We start from the raw sequence: 21563 nt of genomic DNA on the forward strand, positions 1-21563 counted from the left end.
CACATCCCTGATTTGAGCCATGTAGATGGTAGATTTGGCGCAAGAGGAGGTGACTTACCCACTTCAGTTTTTATATGGCTCGTTCAGGTAAGCTTTTCCTCAGTGGTATACTCCAGGTTATTAATAAGGGGAATTCAGTGATGGTAATGCCATTGAATGTCAAGTAAAACCTTGAAATCACTTAGATATTTTATATTGTCCTCTCTGAACCAAGTGGACAAGCAATTACGACTGCTTTCTTTCTGTGTGGGCTGTAAAATTATTGCACATTTGTGAAAGGTGTGTTTTTCAATGCTACAGAAGTGAAGGTCCAACAACCAGCTAATGTATGTAAAAACTGTCTGCCTACATCAGTATTTTATTAGAATAATTTTACGACACATGTCGAAAATGAATTTTCACTGCATTATCACAGTACTAAAATTGTTCAGCTTGCTGTTAGCATCCTTCTAACAGTCACTCGAAGCAAATCATTGATGTGGTTATAAAAAAAGTACAAATCAATACACTTTACTTCCAAAGAGAAAAAAGCAGGTCTGGAATTGACTTTGCAGCATGCTCACATATTTCTGCATCAGAAAGCAGTTGAAAACTAATTATCGTCAATCAAATGCAAGGCAGTCTTTTATGCTGATGAGCTAAGTGTAGGTTGTGTGCGGTTGTCCGGAAGCCAGCAGTGTAAGATTTAAAAGGTAATAGTAATACTCTGGCGTTTTGCAGATAAAGAATGGAGGTTGTCACTCACCTTTTATAACTAACATTAAAATATCAGGTGAAGTGTCGGTTACATTAAGCAAGGCAGTGGCTGACTGAAGTATTTTTTTTAATTATAGTGTATGTGTAACATGTCTGTTATGGGCCAATTAGCAGCTACATGCAGCTGATCGGGGAGGTCATCTTGTGCTTGCTGGCTGTATTCCACACTCCAACACCTTGGGTTAAGAGATCAAATGCATCCCAGCATTGGCACAATGATGCTTCATTATTTATGGCTGTGGAAAATAATTTATTTCTAAAGGTGCACCTCCTTTGGAGGCAGCAACTACTCTTCAAATTCTCAGTCTAAGAAACAGGTCAATAACCAACATTGTTTTCCTTCTTTTTCACAGGTTGTAATTAGCCCAAAACTATAGTCTCACACGCCAATGTTCATTGACATGAACCTCTCGCCTGCTCTTTACTTCTCAGACACCACACGTATCCATTTAATCACCCCATTTATGCATTCACTATGACATCCTTAGAGCACAGTTGTCAACAGAAATAAAATACTTATAACAGTTAAAAAAACTTCCTATTTACACACGAACGCAGAGTCCCTTTTAATGCTTTAATTGGTAACAATCACTTATTATTCACATTCTGATTGGCTTTGGACTTTATAAGGTCAAGCTCGAGGAAACAAAGTCACCATTCCGACCTGTGATGTAAAATGTTACAAAAGGTCTTCTGAATGTTGAATTATTACAAACAGTATTACATTTAGCCAAAAAGGTTATTCTAATATTAAGCTATTTTTATTCATATTTATTCAGAGGTTCTGCACATCTTTTTGTGAATTAGCTAGGAGCTTGGGGAGCTGATAATTCCCCATTGTTTTCTCCATAGCAATATCTCAGCCAATCAGAGTCAACTTGCCAACCAATCAGCACCCTTTTCTCCTATAGTATAACTTGTTGTGATTGTTTGAAATTTGTTGTTGTATTTGGCTTGATGAGTGCACACTGGAAAGCTTCAGCAATGAGTCTCTCTTTTCAGCAATATCCAAGTTCTTTACTACCAAGGGCCTGCTTAACTGCACTTACATAGGATAATGCAACAATTGTATTTAACGTAGCTCCTGCTGTTCTTTCCATGTAACTTTGAACACGGCACGGTGGCACAATGGTTAGTACTGCTGCCTTACAGCGCCACGAACATGGGTTCGATTCCCAGCTTGTAACAGTGTGTGGAGGTTGCACGTTCTCCCCGTGTCTGTGTGAGTTTCCTTCGGGTGCTCAGGTTTCCTCTCAGTCCAATGCTTAGGAGCATTGGCTATGCTAAATTCTCCCTTAGTGTATCTGAACAGGCGGTGGATTATGGCGACTAGTGGATTTTCACAGTAACTTCATTGCAGTGTTAATGTAAGCTTACTTGTGACTAATAAATAAACTTTTACTCTCCAGCCACTATTTGGATCATGATTTTGACTGAATCAAATTAGCTTACTGCAATATTTTTATTCTCCAGATGTACTTCATTTGCACAAATGACTTGCAATATTTTATACAAAGTTATCAATATTTTTTATACAATATTTTTACAAACTATTTAACCAGTTGTTTACTGCGTGTGCTGAATAAAACTCTACAACCCTCACCACGATGGCACAGTGGTTAGCACTGCTGCCTTACAGAACCAGGGACCCGTGTTCGATTCCCGGATTGGGTCACTGTCTGTGTGGAGACTGCACATTCTCCCCGTATCTGCGTGGATTTCCTCCGAAAGACATGCTGGCAGGGGTCCCCACCGTTGGGGTTGCAGATGGGAGGAAGGAGTGACCACCCAACTTCAACGGGTGGCGGGGACCTGGGGTTGCATTTTATGGGTGGATTTGTTGTCCAGTAAGGACATGCCCAGAGGGCCAGCAGCTCAGCAAAGCCACTGGGAGTGGCAGTCACTGCCGAGGCAAGAGGGGACTTGGAGCCTTCAGCAATTGGATGAAGAATTTAAAATAATCAAAGGGCTGAGTACTGGAAGAGAAATTCCTCTGGGAAAATCATTGGGGCCACAGTTAGGGAAAGAAGCCCCCGCTGTTACATAAAACGTTCTCCTCTCAGCTGCCACTGAGTTTCCAGCTCTCCTTCGCTAGCCATCTCCTGATGTGGTGGGATGTCGACCTGCTGAAGGCACTATATAATGGCCCCTAGTTGGGCCTTTAGGTATGTAAATTGGCTTAAGTAAGCCAGTGTAGTAATGACAAGGAAGATAAGTAATTAAGAATAAAAAGAGCAATACCATGCCTGAAAATCAGCTGAACAAAAATGTCAACTAGAATTTATATAGTACCGATAATGCAATGAAATGTCTTAAGGCTGAATATCCGAGTTACATTTCTATGACAGGATTTTTCCTGTGCGATTTGCTGCATTTCCTTACTTCAGCTGAAAAGTGAATTGATTCTCCAGAGAAAGCAAGAAAGGAAAAAAAAAACAAAACTGAAAAGATTCAGCTCACATCACTTCCATCCATCCTGTCCGTGCAAGCTCTGAAGCAATGTCAGAAGAGGCTTGGGTACAGGCTCAGTATGCTCAAAGCTGGTTAGGAATGGAAACATGGAGGATTTATAAAATATCTGATTGTGTAAGTGTAGAGAAGGGATTTAAAAGATGTGAAGAATTCTCAAATGGTGGATTAAAACAAATTATTTCATTGTAATACAAGAATGTTGAAATAATCTCAGCCCTCACTTATTTCTGCATTTAATATCTAAAACAAATGTCTGACTTATTTAAATTTGTCCAGAAATAGAGTGCTCTTTGTCCTTTTGGTTCATGTTCTCTGGTTTTATTGGAGTACAATATCTTCATAAATACATAGAGGTACAAGGACGCTTTGAGAGCCTTGATGCTTGTTCCTTCCCTAAATCAGCTTTCCATCCTGAATTATCCTGATGAAATTGAGAGAAGTACAAGTAAGTCACTGCTTGACCTGGAAGCAGTGTTTGGGGCCTTGGGCCTTGAGGAGAGAGGAGGTAAAGGAGGTGATGTTACACCTCTTGAAATTTCATGGGAAGGTGCCATGGCAAGAGGATGAGGTGCTGGGGGTAATAGAGGAGTGGGCCAGAATGGTGTGGAGGGAATGGTCCCTACAGAATGTCGACAGAGGAGGGGACAGGAAGATGAGTGGAAAATGAGTTTGGTAATGGTGGCATCGTGATGGAGTTGGTTGCCTTCTTTGAATTGCAATACAAATCTAAAATCATGTGCTAATTAATGTATCATAGAAGAGGCGATGAAAGGAGAGAAAATGGAGTTCTTTTTTCCAGTTCTATTACAGAGCATATTTAGGCCAGGAATTTCCTCGGAGCTACTCTTTCTCTGCTGCCTTCACTTTATTACCAACTGTTGATGTGACAGAAGCCCCATATGGAAATGAGTTTTTCACACTTTCTGAAAATACAGAAAATATGGTTAAATTCCATGCCATAAATCCTTTTTGACACTAAGAATTTAAGAATTCAAATAGAAAGAAAAAAAAATCATATCCAATGAGACATTTTCTTGTTACATAAGAAAGCTTGGACCAAGAAAAGGCCCTTGGTCCTTATAAATCCTTGGCCGCATTTACTGTGGATGGACCCCTTCTCTACTGTGTTGGCCTGGCAGCTGTGGCCATTCCTCCATGTTGAAGCACCTTCCAGGTCCCCGACCCGTTTCCCAGTGGCTGCCACTAAGTTCACAGATTTCTCAATCCAGGTGCTTCTTTTTAATATCCTGTGGGCATGAAGTCAAGTAGAGGCATCCTTGTTTCATTCCCAGATGGCATGACAAAATATGCTGCTATTTTCAAAGTGAGAGCGTGAGAGGGGGTGGGTATGGCCAGCAACCCACTCACCTCCAATCACCTGTTTTGTAAGCTCCTTGAGCTTGTTAATGGGCTGGGGAGGAACAGGAGGCAATTCTCAAATCACATTGGGAAAAAACAAAACCCTGGTGCATGTCAGGGTGGCTATGATACAGACGTTTCTGCTGGAGTAAAATCATTGGTGAAGAACGGTTATTCACAGAGTTGTCTTTGTACCATTTTACTGACTGTTTAGCCACTTGCATGTGCTGAAAGTCTGCCGATCCTCTGAACTCCTACCTGCTTTATTCAACAAGGCAATGGCAAGTGCACAGATGGCTGCTGTCTGCCTTTGAGCATTGCATCCCTGAGTCAGTTCTTGCCTCCTTGTGCAGTAATTGATGTTGAGTTTGTCTCCAACCTAATCAGGAGATCTGCATGTTGAAATAGCATCATGTAAGTGATGCCACAATCTGGAAATTATGTAGGTGTTGGGTCCTGAACTGGGATTGAAAATGAAGCTTTATTTGTAGTCTGTCTTAATATGGTCTTGAACCCACTTGAATTCTTGAAAATATCTTTTGCAACATTTCTCCTGAACACCAAAGAAAACCAAGAACATACGACAGTACGTAGTCTTATCTTTGTCAATATTTCCACCTTCCTTTTAGTTTTGATATATTCTTTTAAATTCAGAATATTTTTTTCTAAGACCAAAAGGCTAGATTTCACCATCACATGGCATCTGGAAGGGCTTGAGTTGTGGCTGGACCCAAAGGTGGAAGGCTGACAACCTCCAGGCAACAGGTAGGTGAGGCTAGAGATAAATGCTGCAAACGGCCCAAACCCTTAGCCAAAGGATGGACACCTTCTCCATTCTGCTGGCCTGGCAGCTGTGGCTGCACCTCTATGTTGAGGCACCCTCTAGGTCCCCATCCTGCCTCCGAGTGGCTGCCACGGCTCCAGTTATGTGCCCTGATTGGGCCTGCAGCATCCAACACTCGTTTCATCCTTATTTGGATGTTGTGCTTGGAGAATTGGTTGGTTGCTACCTGAAAGATTGGTAAGTTGGCTATGCAGCCAGCAAGTGTACCCCCATTTGATCCTGATGTCAGGGTCTGAAGCCCACATGATGATCCAAACTGAGTTTTATCAATTACCTATATCTATAATTATTTTTAAAATAAAATTATGTAATTAGATGTATAAAGTCTGATCCACCAACTTTAAAAAAAATATTTGTGGCTTTTGGACTTTCATAAGTCTAGATATTCTAGTTATTGCTAGTGTTAAAATAATGCAGATTGGAAAATTAACGCTAAAGAGTAACAGGCCACCTTATGGATCCTCATAGCTGTACTGGTACTAGTTTTACATCAGAAATTCCCTGTCCATGTTCTCTGCTCATATACTTTAATATTTTTATTCAAGTGTTGACTAATTATGTCCCAATCATTATGATTGACTCAGCTTCAATATCCATCAATAATCCTCTGAATGAAAGATATATTCGTACCAACCGACTCAAGAACAAATACTTCCCTGCTGCTGTCAGACTTTTCAATGGACTTACCTTGCATTATGTTGATCTTTCTCTACACCCTAGCTATGACTGTAACACTACATTCTGCACTCTCTCATTTCCTTCTCTATGAACGGTATGTTTTGTCTGGAAAGTGCGCAAGAAACAATACTTTTCACTGTATGTTAATACATGTGACAATAATAAATCAAATCAAAAATATTCCAATCTCCATTTTATGCTCGTTGTATTATGTCTTTTTGCTATCAATTCATCGAATAATGGAAACATCCACACTGTTTAATCTCTCAAACTCTCTAATAATTGTGCACACTTCTTTTAGACACCCACTTAACTTTCCCTACTCCAGTGGGTATTCTATAATTGCATTGGAACTATGTATTCTTATCCTCATTTGCTATGTTCAAACACATCATATGTGCATTAAGTTATTCACTATAATATAACCAGGCTATTTGAAAATGGCTATTATTGCGTACCAACAGTGCATATCCTTAAAGCTGTAAACATATTGGGACATAATTTGTTCTGGCAGAACAGTGAATGATACCCATTGTTAGTTAAACCTATCCTTGCCCATTTAATTGCAATGATATTTTGCAACACGGGTTGCCTAAAGTATGAACTGATAACAGAGCAGCAATGGAAACATGGGACTGGAGATCTTAGTGGACAGGAAAAGCAACTTATCTACTGAACCAATCGGATTGAAGGATTGTGAAGTAACCAGCACAAAGACTGAGAAGGAAATATAAATTATAGCAGATGAATTTGATACTAAATCAGCTACAGAAATGGAGAAAGAAATATTAGCCTGAGGGATAGAAAGGATGAGCAAAAAAATTCAAACGTTATACTTGTAAAATCAATGACAATTTAAACTAGAAGGAATGAGACTCCACACTTGTTAAGTTAATTTTCAATGCCAGTTTGACAGTAATTAACATAGAATCCATAGAATTCCTACAGTGCAGAAGGAGGCCATTCGGCCCATTGACTCTACACCGACCACAATCCCACCCAGGCCCTATTCCCGTAACCCCACGTGATCATATTGTTAGAAAGATACTTAGAAATGGATGACATAACTTTCTATGGCAAATATAATTTGTATTGACCGTGCAACTATAGCAATTTCATGCCACTTAATGTATTTCAGTTGTGAGCCAAGACAGTGAGATGCCATAACCTAACAGGGTATTGGTGCAGCTCAGCAAATCTTGCACTTCCACATTTAACCATACATCTGCCCTTTGTTATTTATATGTAAATTGTAAGGCAAATTGAGCGAGTGCCATATTAGCTTCATTATTTTGTCAGCAAATCATGGCCCATTATTGAATTAGCTTCATATATAGAGTAATTAGGATCACCTTTTTAAATATCCTATTTCATTATGTCTGACATACTCCAGTTTTTGAAGAAACTGTAACATTTTCAGTCGCCTTTCCTTGCACATTTTATAAATCTGTAAATTATGTAATGATTGCATCTATGACAAAACAAAATTTAGACAATTGAGTATCCCGGCTATTAAGGTAAATGCACATAGAAGATTTTTTTCTGAATATCAAAAGTCTTTTAACAAAATTAATATCTTGAGGAAATCCGACATGTAGCTTTTTATATCATTAGAGCTGTGGGGTTCAGCATTAAAATGTAATGCATCGAGGTGCCACTTCATGAAAATGGTGGGAAAGACTCTCCCATTCAAGACTTTTTAGTAGATGGCATGTAATACTAACTCTGTTTACTTCCCCAAAAGACAAGGGACAGATGTTTAATATCAGACTATTAATCCCCAGCCCAGGTAGATTTGACAGCAAAGAACCCAACAGAATGAGCCCTTTGCCTCCACTCAATGTATTTGCTGCAATTTACTGCTGTTTTACAGAGCAGGGTCAAGCCATTATAAACTTGGCAATCGTCTGTACAGCTGGAAAACAATGTGCACGATAAGCGGAAATCCAATACCTCATAGCACTAATTAAATGGGTTCCCACCAGGAAAAAACACAAATTACCACATTAGAAAAGTGCTTTTTTTTTTGCATCCCCATGCATATTTTTACAGATGTGCTCAGTAGCTACAGCTATCTCTCATTTCCACCGAACACTTCTATTTGTATTACCCAACCTTGCATTTTCCCTGGTCACATTATCAGTTGCCTTAAAGCCCTAGCTAAGTTTGAATTCTTTCCACGTAAGGAGAATCTTCTCCATCCTTCTCAGACACAGCCCACTGCTCCCCTGCAGGAGGACTGAAGTATCATTAACTATCAGAGACACTCCAGGCAGAAGTTGAGGCTCCAGTGTCTAAAAGCCTTCCTGCCTCCGATCAAAATTCATATCCTGTCACAGTTGTAGGAGCAGAAAGGCTTCTCATTATGGCATCATTCCCTCTTGGAAGAAACACTGATTGCTGCACTGGTGGCTTCTGAAGGCAAGGATGTAATTTAGCAAAATAATGTACCATGCTGATTAATTTAATGTAGCCCATGACTAATTATGGTAATTCATTACATCTACAATTAGGCTAAGTAATTTATTGCACTGCAGTCTCATAAAGCACAGGATTTATATCGAGTTTTGAATGTCACCCAAAGGACATTTCTGTACCTTGTCTTTACTGAAGCGGAATCAGCCTGCCAGCTGAGACGAGCAAAAACCATTCTAACTGCACCATGTTTATACTGTGAGCAGAATGTGGGTACGATGAGAGTTCTGCTGTTAATATCTTCCTTTATTCAATTGCACCTCTGTGATTACTTGGTATACAGTTACCATTTTTTTCTGCAAACGCATATGAATTCCACCTAATGCAAGCATCTGAGAACTGAATCACTAAAGTGCAATAAATTTCTGGATCATTTTTGAATAATTCCTCTCTGCTTTAGAGATTATTAAAACAAAAATTGTCAGAATAATAGATTACACCGGATGTCGTGCTATCCTAACAAATCTCAAGCACTCACTCTTCCTTAAACCGATCCTATATTTATGCTGAGGAATATTCCTCAAATTAGAAAAATGCAGACATGGTCTGTTTTGAAATACAGCTCTTGATGTAGCCTGCAGCAGAGTTAGTTCCTGCAATGGTGCACTTCTGAGACCAATTTGTTTAGCTGATCACCATTCTTCTGACATCCCTGCAAATGTTACCCTTCTTTTTCAATCAAAGACACAGCAGGGTGTGCCATCTGTCTGGCATAGTCCTAGTTCCCACTCCCAACACTATTTTGCACTGATAATTTCATTGCAGCAGCAAAGGTTGGCATTTCCTTGAAATCTGCTGTTAATACAGCTCTTCAGTTGCAAATACACCCTTTTCTTCTCAAGCTTATCCTCCTCACCTCATGTACTGCTGTTAAAGAAGCCCCTGAAGAATCAGCAGATGATCAGCACCACAAGCCACAACCACAGGGATCCACCGTATTACTTTGTGCTCGGCAGACTACAAATGAACATTTGACTCACCACCTTACCTCTTGCAAACGTCTCCCTTTGTTTAGGAGAATTTTAATAGACAGACTTGTAGAATTTGCAGATCTGTTGCAAGATGGTTTGTATTAATAGTTATGGAAAGAACTACATGTCAACATTTGTGACATTGTTGTTCGAATTAACCCTAGAACATTTACCGGTATTGTACTGCCCTTTAGACACGATTGCCGGATTCATTAAAGAAAGATATATTCACATACACAAAGAATTGCTGTTTTCTTTTACATCTCAGTGTCTTCAATTGACTCTTAATATATTGTTCTATTGACAGGCGCACAAAAATAAATTAAAAAGGTAAAACAAATCCTATAAAAATACTATTATATACCATAATTTACCTCTTTCGTTCCTTAGTTAAAATAAAGATTATCCGTTTTAATCTGATTAAATCCATAGTTCAATAAATATATTGAAACTGATTGTTAGTGGCTCTCTTCGGTTAAGATACTCGGGGAAAATCACCATCCACTTCTCCTGCTTTATACAACAGATAATTTAAAGAAAATGTCAACTTTGCATGAAATTTTGTTGGTAAAATTTAGATCAAAACATAAAATTCTGCAGTTGTTTCTGATTAACAATATTCATAAGCAGTGGAGATAATCCAAAAATATATAATTCTGCAAAGAAACACTTTTACATCAACCATTTCACAATTTTTTGCGACAATACCATGTTATGCTATCTTCAAGAACTACATACTAGATTACCTGTATGTAATTTTTACAATGCTTATGATAAAGTAAGGCAAGTCTTATAAAATGATCACAAATGAGCCAATGATTTAAGAAAATTATAACATTTTAATAGGTAGCATCATCATTACTGGGTAGATCTTGTTTATTTTTAGATGCAGCATCTATGTATTAACAAAAGCTTTTCTTCCAACATGTTTAATCTTGAACTGTGCAAAAGCTCCTTCATATTTTGCTGCTTTATAATCATAATTATTTGGTCAATTTTGCTATGCAAGACTAAGTTTGATTTAGTCTCTGATAGAGCTGTGCTGCAATGACCTAAACTTGTCCGTAGGCAGAACTGAAATGTAAAACAGTACATTTACAAAATACATTTTCTAGCCAAATACAAGTTTAGAATAGAAAACAAGTTCATAGGTAAAAATTTGAAATTGGCAGAATCACAAATAAAATTTAAAGTTAATTTTGTAAACTTGAGAGGCCTTTCAATTTAATAAATGTGATCACAGTAAACTGTACCGATAGAGTACTGTGGTTATTAACTTCATTGCAGCATCCATAAATGATAGGATAAAGCTAGCTACTAAAAAATAGAAAGAACCCTGACTACTTTTGTGGTGAATTGGATTTTTGTCGTATAATCTTTGATTTTATTGCTACTTATAAAAAAATGTTCACTTTCAAGTTTGTTTATAAGTTCACTTGTTTAACTTATTAAAACACAAAAAATCTGATTTGTAAAAATGTTTTTTTCCATGAAAATGCCACCTACCATTGGATCTATATATATGGGAAAAACTACTGGATGTCTTTTTAGTATTCATTGATAGGATGCAAGCAGAGCTGGCAAGGCCATTATTTATTGCCCTCAAGAAGTTGGTGGTGAACTCCCGCAGAGCATGTAATAAAGGTACATCTACAGTGCTGTTAAGGATGAGAATTCCAGGAGTTTGACCCAGCAACAGTAAAAGAATGGCAATACAGTTCCAAGTCAGGATGGTACGTGGCTTGGAGGGAAACTTGCAGGTGGTGGTGTACCCATGCACCTGCTGCTCTTGTCTGTCTAAGAGGTAGGGGTTGCTGGTTTCGAAGGTGCTGTCAAAGGAGCCTTGTTGAGTTGCTACAGTGCATCATGTAGATGATTCACATTGCTGCCACTGAACGCCAATGATGGAGGGAATTAATATTTAAGATAGCAGATGGGTGCCGATCAAGTGGGCTGTTTTGTCCTGGAAGGTATCAAGCTTCTGGAGTGCTTTTGGAGCTGTACTCATCCAGGCAAGTGTAGAGTATTCCATTACACTCCAGACTTTAACTAAGTCTGGCACTTCTGTTTTCTCTTTTTGTTAACCATTTCAGTAATACTGAAAACTTAAATTGCACATTAGAAATCATGGTCAGAATTTAGAGTTTAAAGTTTATTTTTTATTAGTCACAAGTAAGGCTTACATTATCACTGCAACAAAATTACTGTGAAATTCCCCTAGTCGCCACATTCTGGTGCCTGTTCGGGTCAATGCACCTAACCAGCACGTCTTTCAGACTGTGGGAGGAAACCGGAGCACCCAGAGGAAACCTATGCAAACACAGGGAGAACATGCAAACTCCACACAGACAGTGACCCAAGCTGGGAATCGAACCCAGGTCCCTGGCGCTGTGAGGCAGCAGTGCTAACCACTGAGCCACTCCAGTGAATTTAGTGAATTTAATTCACTTCTCTTCTGAAGCCTCCTTTATGACTGCTTCTCCAGGACCTGTTGCAGTCTCAGCAGTGGCCACCACTCCCAGTGACATTGCTGGAACTAGTGATGTGCCAGACCTCGAATTGGCTGACAACTCTTGAAAGTGGCTCTTCACCTTTAAAGGCGGAAGGAACCCAATGATACCTGATTGACATTTAATTCCATCGGAGCTTCCAAAAATGGGTGTGGTGGCGTTGCTACCAGCTACTTGGCTGGTGGAAGGGGTCACCACTGTGATCATTAAATTCAGCCCAGTGCTTCTGTGAAATCATAAATATGGATGTTAGTTTTAGTTAGTGTTACTTTTATATTTCTCATAACATTTGCATCATTGTGAAATGAAATGTATTTAAAAGTGTATCTTTTACACAAAGTTTGAAAATTGATGAAAGTTTAACTATTGACAAACATAAGAGAGGCTCTAATTGAAATGGGTTCGAGATATCTGAATTTAGTCTATAAAATGTGCAGTTTTCTTTTGAGCTGTTTATAAGACTGTTTTTACAGCATATATGTGCTAGTCACATGCACGTATAAAGTAATAGTTTTAAAGAAAAAAATTTCATTTACAAGCAATAACAAGCTGAAATTGTACATTAGAATTACTTTACAAGGTCTCATGCATACAAAAAATTCACTTATGAACAAAAGGAGCATCTCAAAAGTATTTTATTATATTAAGGTTAGTCATAATTTTAAGTCGCAATAGTTAAAATTGTTCATACATTCTAAATTCACCACCTACAGCAAAACCTGAAAGAAATTTTTAGCTCAACTATGCTGACAGTAAAATTTTGCTAAATATTTTGAGTCAATTGAAAATTCATCACAACAGTACTTGTTTAAAAAATAAGCACAAAATTTAAAAATAAACTCTGCAAGAAAAAGTTCAACCTCTTTAAATTTTGAGATTAACAGGCCATATGGCATCATAATCATTTACTTCACCTTGTTGTGTTCAATTACTACAATCAACATACCAGTTTCCAAATTAATCATAACACAGTAATTTCATTAGTTACACAGCAGGCATTTAAATTATTAGCATAACAACAGTTTGCACACAATTAAACTTTATTTGAACCTTAAAATTTGCAGACTGGAACATTAGAACAAGATTCAATAAAGTGAAACAGACAAGACAGAAAACAGTGCTTACTGTTACTTCATGACACACACACAGGGGGAAGAGAGGCATATTACCCTCAGCCCCTTACATTTTGAGTCTGTTTACAATTAATTAAGTCATAATGGCAGGACTTGGAAGCAATGAAAATATACTGGCTAAATATTCAGCAAAGATGTTACACAAAGCCAGTGTGAAGTCTCAAGCAGCTAGACTTCATAGTGATGCACAAGCACAGAAAAATAGAAATAATGCATCAGTGAAATGATGAAAGATAATTACAATAATGAGGAAATAATTTAATTAAACACTTAGCTGCTTCTTGATTTTCACATCTGTGGCAAGAGGATAGATTATATTGTTAATAAGATGATATTATCTTTGTGATAAAATAAATTGGGAAACAGAAGTGCCATAGTATTGGGTGAGAACTCCCTCTCCTGGCTAAGATCAGACAAGCTCTGCAGTGCCTTCAATCCAGTTTTTAAAAATCCCTTCATGTACAATGGAACGTCACTGTAGGTAAATGGGTGCCTGCAAAGGGGGGTGGGGAGGGTACGAAAGAAAGGAATAGAACAAATAATTATGAAGTATATAGAAAACTACTGCCATCTAGTGTTTTCTTACAATATCCTTATAAATGTCAGTGAACTCCTTTATCAAAGTGGTGGCTTATTGTGACGCATTTCAAATCTAAGCAGAAAGAACAAATTAACTTATCAAATTTTAACATCATTTCTTCTAGAACGTCTACAACCCTTGCATCAAATAATATCAATTTCGTATCAGTAGGCATATTGTTAAATCGAGCTGGAGCAGGTTTCCACACCAAACCTCACCCACAAACTCATCTGATTGCGCCTAAAATATTGATAATTATTTTGGAACATGAAATGTTCACACCATGCTTTTAATGCAATAGATACATCACAATAATGTTATTTTTGTTTCTCTCTGGAAATATTTTATTTATGGGGAAAAGTGCCTTGAGATTTAAGGAGTAATTTAACCTGCTATTCAAATTTTCTAAGAAAAACCCAGCAATTAGCACTTGTATGAATATTTTTATGCAATATACCTTTCTCTAGATATACTACGCATTTTGGTAGACAAAATTGCACAAATCTTTTTAGTTCGATATTGTAAGAAATAGCTTTGTTGTAAAAAGGTAAATTTCACTTAAGTGTTATAATTTATGTGTTACAGTTAGTTTTCAGGAATACTTGTCAGGTGACATATTCTCATTTATTTACAGTGGGGAAAAAGTGCATAAAATCAATAAAATACAAAAATAGGCCCAAAAGTTGCTATTTTTTTTCTCATTCATTTTGTAAATAATTCCATGGGAATCTTTTTGCAGTTTGTAACAGAGCGATTCAAAAGTCTGCCTCCTAACCATAAAAACATCCAGAAACTATTTTAAAACTACAGGATGAAACCTTGACAAGAATGCTTTCTATATAAATGATACGGGAATAAGGTACTTATGGTCTATTATAGTGAGATTCAATTAAAATGTACTTACCCAGACCTTCTCAAATGTCGTACATCTCAATTAGGTAGTCCTTGGGCACCAAGCCAATAATTCCCTTCATTTGTCCTATCCACCACCCATGTGAATTATATTCCTAAAATAACAAATATACTCATCAGTATAATAGTGAAGATTTAAACAAGACAATTTAGCAGAATGTCAGACTGTACAGTGATTGCAAACTTAAATAAAGCTTTATATTGTTTCAAACCCAACAAAGTGACTCAAAAAGATATAAAACTTTAAAATATTAAGACATTCAACATTTAGAAACATGCCTCTTGCAACATGGGTTCCTTTGCAAACTATCCTGCATTATGCAACACTTGAATATTTGATTGAATGAATGAAAAAAAGCAATGTAAAACATTTAGTTTGAAATTCTATTGCAAGTTTAAAGACTATGAAAAATAATCAGAATTTTTGAAATAACATAGCATTACCTGGCAATATTTATTTGTGGAAAATGGGAATGAAATTATCGCTGGCCAAGTTTCATGAATATTTTGATTATGGATGAAAACATGCTTAAAGGGCACAATCTTGGAAATACAATCATGTGAAATGTTTTGTTCGTCATGAGTTTAGAAGTCATGCCATCTCATATTAAATGTCAGATGTTTTAAATTGTTTTGTTTATAACATCAAAGTGTTGCAAGAACAGACAAATACAGCACCAGAATGCAACCACGCAACAAAGTTGTATGTTCACAATTAATTCAATTAGACTAATGGCATGCATAATATCAAAGCTCCTGATTAACATACACTAGCAAAATCAATTGAAAATTGCAGGGAAATTGGAAGAAATATAAACGTTGCTGAAAATCCAAAAGTACAAGTGTATTTTTTATTAATTCTTTTTTGACAAAGGGGAAATACCATTCCCAAGAAATTAACTGAAATATTGGGGCATATTATTTCTAACTAGTTTATAAGCATCACAACCAGAAAAACCCCAAAATAAATAATGCCATATTTAACAATAGCACTGGTGCTAAAAATTGTAAAATTAGATCTCAAAAGGCTATGGTGAACTGTATTTCACTCTTATGTAGAAAAACATTATTTTTTTGATAAATTTAAATGAAAGAAAATATTTATGTAGGTTTTATATTCAATTCAAAGATAGTAATTCAAAAAAATAATTTCATTTTTATATTTTAACTATATCTTCATTTTGAAATAACAATGCAAAATTATTTAGCAAACTTAATACACCATTGATAGATCTTGGAAAAACCGTACAGGTATCACTTTATCTACGATTAAGAGTATATTCACTTAAAATGATATGAACTTCTGCTAAAAGAGGAATCAATACGACGAACAATTAGGGCCATCTGGTTTTCTGCACATTACTGTGACAACAAATTCTCTCAATGCCAACATGGCTGAAACAGTAATGAAGAACAGAACTGGGTTTCTAACTATCCAGGTTCAACTAATCAGATTTCAGAACCTCATTCCGTGTTTAACTGGTATTTTTAAAAATAAATTGCTAAATTACTCTTTCAAAATAAAACAAATCAGCAAATTATCACAAGCAGTAACAGTAGTAAACTAAATTAAACAAAGAAAAATAAAACATGTGCAATATCTGAAAAATTTCTAGTCTCTGGAGTGAAAACAAGAAAAAGGTATTTCACGTATTAATGAAAATGACTTTAAAATGGCATGTTTTATCTTAGTCTTTAGTGTAAGATAAGTTACATTCACACTTTAGAGAAAGAAAATGCCCTCTTCAACAGTGGCCAGACATTTAATTTTATTAGAGCCCATTTTGTTATTTTGTTTTGCACATATTTAAAACAAAACGTTATCTGGTTACAAGTTCATCAACAGCTACTGCTACTGACTGCTCTTTGTAGCTAGGAAAATATATATGAAATACTTAAAATTTTATCTAAATATACCTTGATAAAATAAAAATGTAAACTTAGAAAAGCTGAAATAGTTCAGAAGTATTATCATAGCAAAACTACAAAACCTATTTTTTGTAACACCCTGTAAGTATACTTTGTCATCTGCAAAATTAAAATACGAGTAAATGCATATCTATTTCCAACAATTTGTTTTATGAAGTTGACAAAATAGAACTGGTCAATCATTACTGTCTTAATTAAATTCCTAATATTCCTTTAGCACACATTTAAAAAAGAGTTTTACTGCATATTAAGGAAATCTGAAAAACCTGTGGCTTACGTAACTTCCAAATGTTCTTACTCAACAATCCTTTGCAGGCTAATTACATGTCCTGACAGCCCTAAAGCAGGATATACAGGCAAAAAGAAGCATTGCAAATTACACCATTCAACCTTATGTTTTATCATTACTATTCAAGGCAAGAGCCCTAGGAGCAAAATAAATCGCAATTAAGCCCAATAAAATCTACATTTCAAATTTTTAAAGATGCATAACTACATAAGTACATCCTACACATAGAATTTTGTTCAGTCTGTGATTATGACACTGTTCCTTATTGTCTTTGTTTTATGTTTAGTAACACTTACACAGAAAGGATTTTTAAAAAACAAAATGTATAAATTCAGCATTTACATGAGAGATTTAATTAGTCAGCCAGTTTTTTTTTAAAAAGAGCTTAAATTCAACTAATTATGTTTAAAACTCCCTCTGGATAGACACCTGGTAATTTCTGCAGTATTGTGTTGAATGTATCTACATGTAAGCAATAACAAGGTTTTTCAAATTAAGCAAGTTTAGCCCAACAAGAAATGTTATCCAATTATGTTTTGATCCTAAAAGTATGGTGAAAAGTGAAAATTCCATAGCAATCCAAATTTCTACTGATACTAATGATTGAATTTGAAGCAAAAATATTGCAAACTTTCCAGCAGATATTCAGTGTTAGTAATGAAATTTCAAAATACATATTTAGCAGCTTCAAATGTACAGAATTGAATTTCAATAAATGGTCAAATACAAATGAAACTGATGGAAAAAAATCTCTAAAGTTTTATCTTTTCCTACAGATGATGCAAGTATTAAAATGAAGGATGATTTTTCAGTACAGGTGGTACACTGTTATTAACTGGAGACATCTCTATGGCTCCTGAGAATATTCCTTATTGGGGCCATTTTGCAAGATTTTGTATTAAAAATTAAAGGTGTTCAACAGGTCAAATTGTTATATTTCCTACGTGAAGCAAAAGATATTTACTGGCTTCTGCACAATGTTCTGTAAGAAGTGCAAAGGCGGGATCTGGTCACCAGACAGTATGCAGCAACTCAGGTATGTGCAAGTCAGCCATCTGGTATTCCTCAATGTATAAAACCCTTGATGTTACCACAGAAAAACATAGGCACAAATAATTGTACATGGAGGGAACTATTTACATGAAACTAGCTCTTTATAAGGGATGTGATGTCAATTTATAGAACAAGCAAAGGTTTTTCTATTAATCTGATATGTAAAATTAAATTATACAGTCACCTTTGTTACTAGCAAAAGGTTTTGTTGCCAACATCTGACAAGGCTTAGGTAATTACTGCCTCGAAGCTTTTTAGATCATGCAGTAATTCTAGAGATCCAAGGCTGCAGCACAGCTTCTAGTATCAATACACAGGCAAAATAATCCTTGGGAGACGCAATAACTGTATAATGAACAAGCAGCAGAGTGAATGGCATTTCTTGGGAGTTCACCTCTCCTTGAAAGAAAATCACTACAAAACCAACAAAAGTTGTTGTGGGTGAAGCATTTGGCTTTAAAAAAATGTTTCGTACATTGCTGTTAATAATTGCACTATATGTTTCAAAATGACAAGAAATCCTAATATAATTTTTGTATAAATGGAATAAGAAAATAATTCAAATTCAAAGTTAAAGTGACATATTTTGTTCTTTGATTTATTAAATTTACAAGGTATCACATTTTAGATGATGTCAGTGAAAATATGGGGGGAATTTTACCAGAAAAATGGCAGAATGTTGGTTCTGGTGTGAAAAACAGTTTTCTCTCCAGATCATACCTCACAGTGTCACAAAAAAACAGCTGGATGTCTTCTACGCTGTCATCTGTGGGGGAAGGGGGGGCAAAGCTTGTTTAAAGGGAGCCCCGATCAAAGCAAAAAATAACCTTCTCCCCACCCCATCATGGAGGTCTCACGCAGTGAGATTCATGACTTCCCAGTTTCGCCGGATATTGAGCTTCTGCCACTGGTCCCACAGACAGCGAACGTAGGCTCAAGATCCTGCCCATGATATTCTGTTATGCATAGTGACATCTGAAAATACGAAATGATTCCTATAGTCAGTAACTGTGTTTCAATGGTGGCCTGAAATTGATCTGTGACCACAAATTAAAAAAATGAAATCCACTGCTGAAGAGTCTCTTCAACATAATTTGAAATTATGGAAGTATTCTCATATTTCACTTCAGTTGGTAGCTGGTTTACAGCAGCTTCAGGCCCATTCACATATGGCACCAAGCTAAAGTCCAACAGGTTTATTTGTTAGCACGAGCTTTCGGAGCGCTGCTCCTTCATCAGGTGAGCGTAGGACTTGTTTCACAAACAGGGCATATATAGACACAAACTCAATTATAAGATAATGGTTGGAATGCGAGTCTTAACAGGTAATCAAGTCTTTACAGGTGCAGACAATGTAAGTGGAGAGAGGATTAAGCACAGGTGAAAGGTGTGTGAATTGTCTCAGGCCAGGACAGTTAGTGAGATTTTGCAAGCCCAGGCAAGTCGTGGGGATTACAAATAGTGTGACATGAACCCAAGATCCCGGTTGAGGTCGTCCTCATGTGTGCGGAACTTGGCTATCAGCCATGGGGACCAAATTCACACCTCAATACACCAACATCTTCATGCACAGGTTCGAACAAGACTTCTTCACCGCACAGGACCTTCAACTGATGCTATACACTAGATACATTGATGACATTTTCTTGTAAGAACAGGATATGGTGCTCAACTCTTCGATCGACAGTTCCGATGTGCCACAGCGAAAAACCGCGAAAAATTACCTCAGAAGACAAACACGCGACATGGTCGTCCAGTACTTCTCTGGAGCCTTCAACATGTCATCAAAGAAAACGAACATCTCGCCAAGGCCATCCCCACACCCCCACTACTTGCCTTCAAACAGCCGTGCAACCTCAAACAGACCATTGTACGCAGCAAACTACCCAGCCTTCAGGAGAACAGTGATCATGACACCATGACACCAACCGTGCCACAGCAACCTCTGCAAGATGTGCCAGATATCGACACGGATGCTATCATCTCACATGAGAAAACCATCCACCAGATAAATGGTACATACTCTTGCAACTCGGCCAACATTGTCTACCTGATACGCTGCAGGAAAGGATGTCCTGAGGCATGGTACATTGACGAGACCATGCACATCATGGCATTCACACATGAACACTTAAATGAATTTCAATTAATTTATGAACTAAAGCTAAATGTTTAAAAGCATTTTAAATGCAGGTGGTGTAAAAACAGGGAATGACAGTAACAGTTTAATACAGTATATTAACAGATTATAATGAAAAAAATAGGATTTAACATTCCAGTGTTCTTTCTAGACAGTACTGTTTGATGACAAGAGTTTAAAAAAGCAATTTAAAGCAATTAGAGATTAAATAATACTAACTAATATGGAATATCTTACTAAACTTTTCAGTCTTTGTAGTTTTAATAGAGATGATATTCTAATTTATTGAGTAATGGTATCTTAAAGAGACGACACAGTTGAAACTTGAACAATATTTTCTGACACCAAGAACAGATAATCCAAGGTGACACTACATGAATTAAGGTCTCATGAGTATTATGCTTTAGGTGATAGCCCATAAGTACATTGTCATTTTTGACAACCGGTAACCTGATCAAACATATGAATGAAGTTACAAGTCTTTCATACCTGACATGAAGATCAAAGAGCTTTGAAAGGAAGGGGAAGAACTATTGAAAGTTAAAAATATTGACATCACTTCTACAATTCAAGTACTGAGAAAAATTGGAACTCCCATTATATGTTCAATTTTCCAAAATATTCTTCCCTCAAATTTGGCACTTTGTTCTAGAATGAACTCCAGTGATATGATATGAAACCTGCTGCTTTATGGCATGGCACACTGTTCAGCATAGACTGGATTTCCTAAAGATGTTGTATCAGACTGCTGAATGGTCAATTCCTTTGTAAAAATAATTGTTCAGATAAAATACAAAGTAGTTATCCAAAAGCTGTCAAATCATAATGCAGTCACTCAATGATTTGAGAACAATTTACATTCTGGAGCTCTACTTAGACCATTTCTTTCCTACATATTGGACATATCACATTTTTTCCCCTCACTGGTGAGCATATTTGCTCACTAGTGCTCATGTCTTTTTTGGCTAAAATTAGCAGGAAAAAGGAAGTTCAGCCTCGTGGAATTTGATACATTGCTCATTAGATCTGTGAATAACCTTAATCATTTGTAATATTTAATGTTACTGCTTTCTTCTTTTTAGGCTTTTCACTCCTTGTCGGAGCATAGGCCATAGACAAATTCTCTCCATCTATTCCTGTTTTGGGCCAAACTCTCCAGTTATTGCCACGTATAGCCCTCGGCTCTCATCTCCTTTTCTGTATCTCGACTCCTTGTATTTCTTGGTCTGCCTTGCTTTCTCTTTCCTCACGGGTTCCATGTGAGAGTTAACTGTGTAATGTTGTTCTGTGGCTTCTTCAAAATATGGCCAAGTTCACCTTTTGATTTCGAGGACCATTGGGTCTTATTTTGTCTCCCATAGCCTAGTATTATTGATGGTATTTGACCAGTGTATCCTAAGGATCCTTCTGAGGCATCTGTTGGCGAAGGATTGGACTTTCATCAACATTGCTTTGGTTGTCC

At 36.8% G+C, this 21563-nt stretch overlaps 1 protein-coding gene and 1 long non-coding RNA gene across 5 annotated transcripts in view; one reads left to right on the forward strand and one right to left on the reverse strand.

Annotated features, from left to right (window-relative positions):
* The window catches only part of skap2 (src kinase associated phosphoprotein 2), a 346507-nt gene that overhangs the window by 290187 nt on the left and 34757 nt on the right, over nt 1–21563 (forward strand). The window lies entirely within an intron of this gene.
* LOC144510534 (uncharacterized) lies at nt 12684–14787 on the reverse strand. Its single transcript, XR_013500644.1, has 2 exons — nt 14683–14787; nt 12684–13691 (listed from the first exon to the last, which is right to left on the reverse strand). It is a non-coding gene; the product is annotated as an uncharacterized LOC144510534 (long non-coding RNA).

This window comes from Mustelus asterias, chromosome 2 (genome assembly GCF_964213995.1).
Source record: "Mustelus asterias chromosome 2, sMusAst1.hap1.1, whole genome shotgun sequence".
Taxonomy (NCBI): domain Eukaryota; kingdom Metazoa; phylum Chordata; class Chondrichthyes; order Carcharhiniformes; family Triakidae; genus Mustelus; species Mustelus asterias.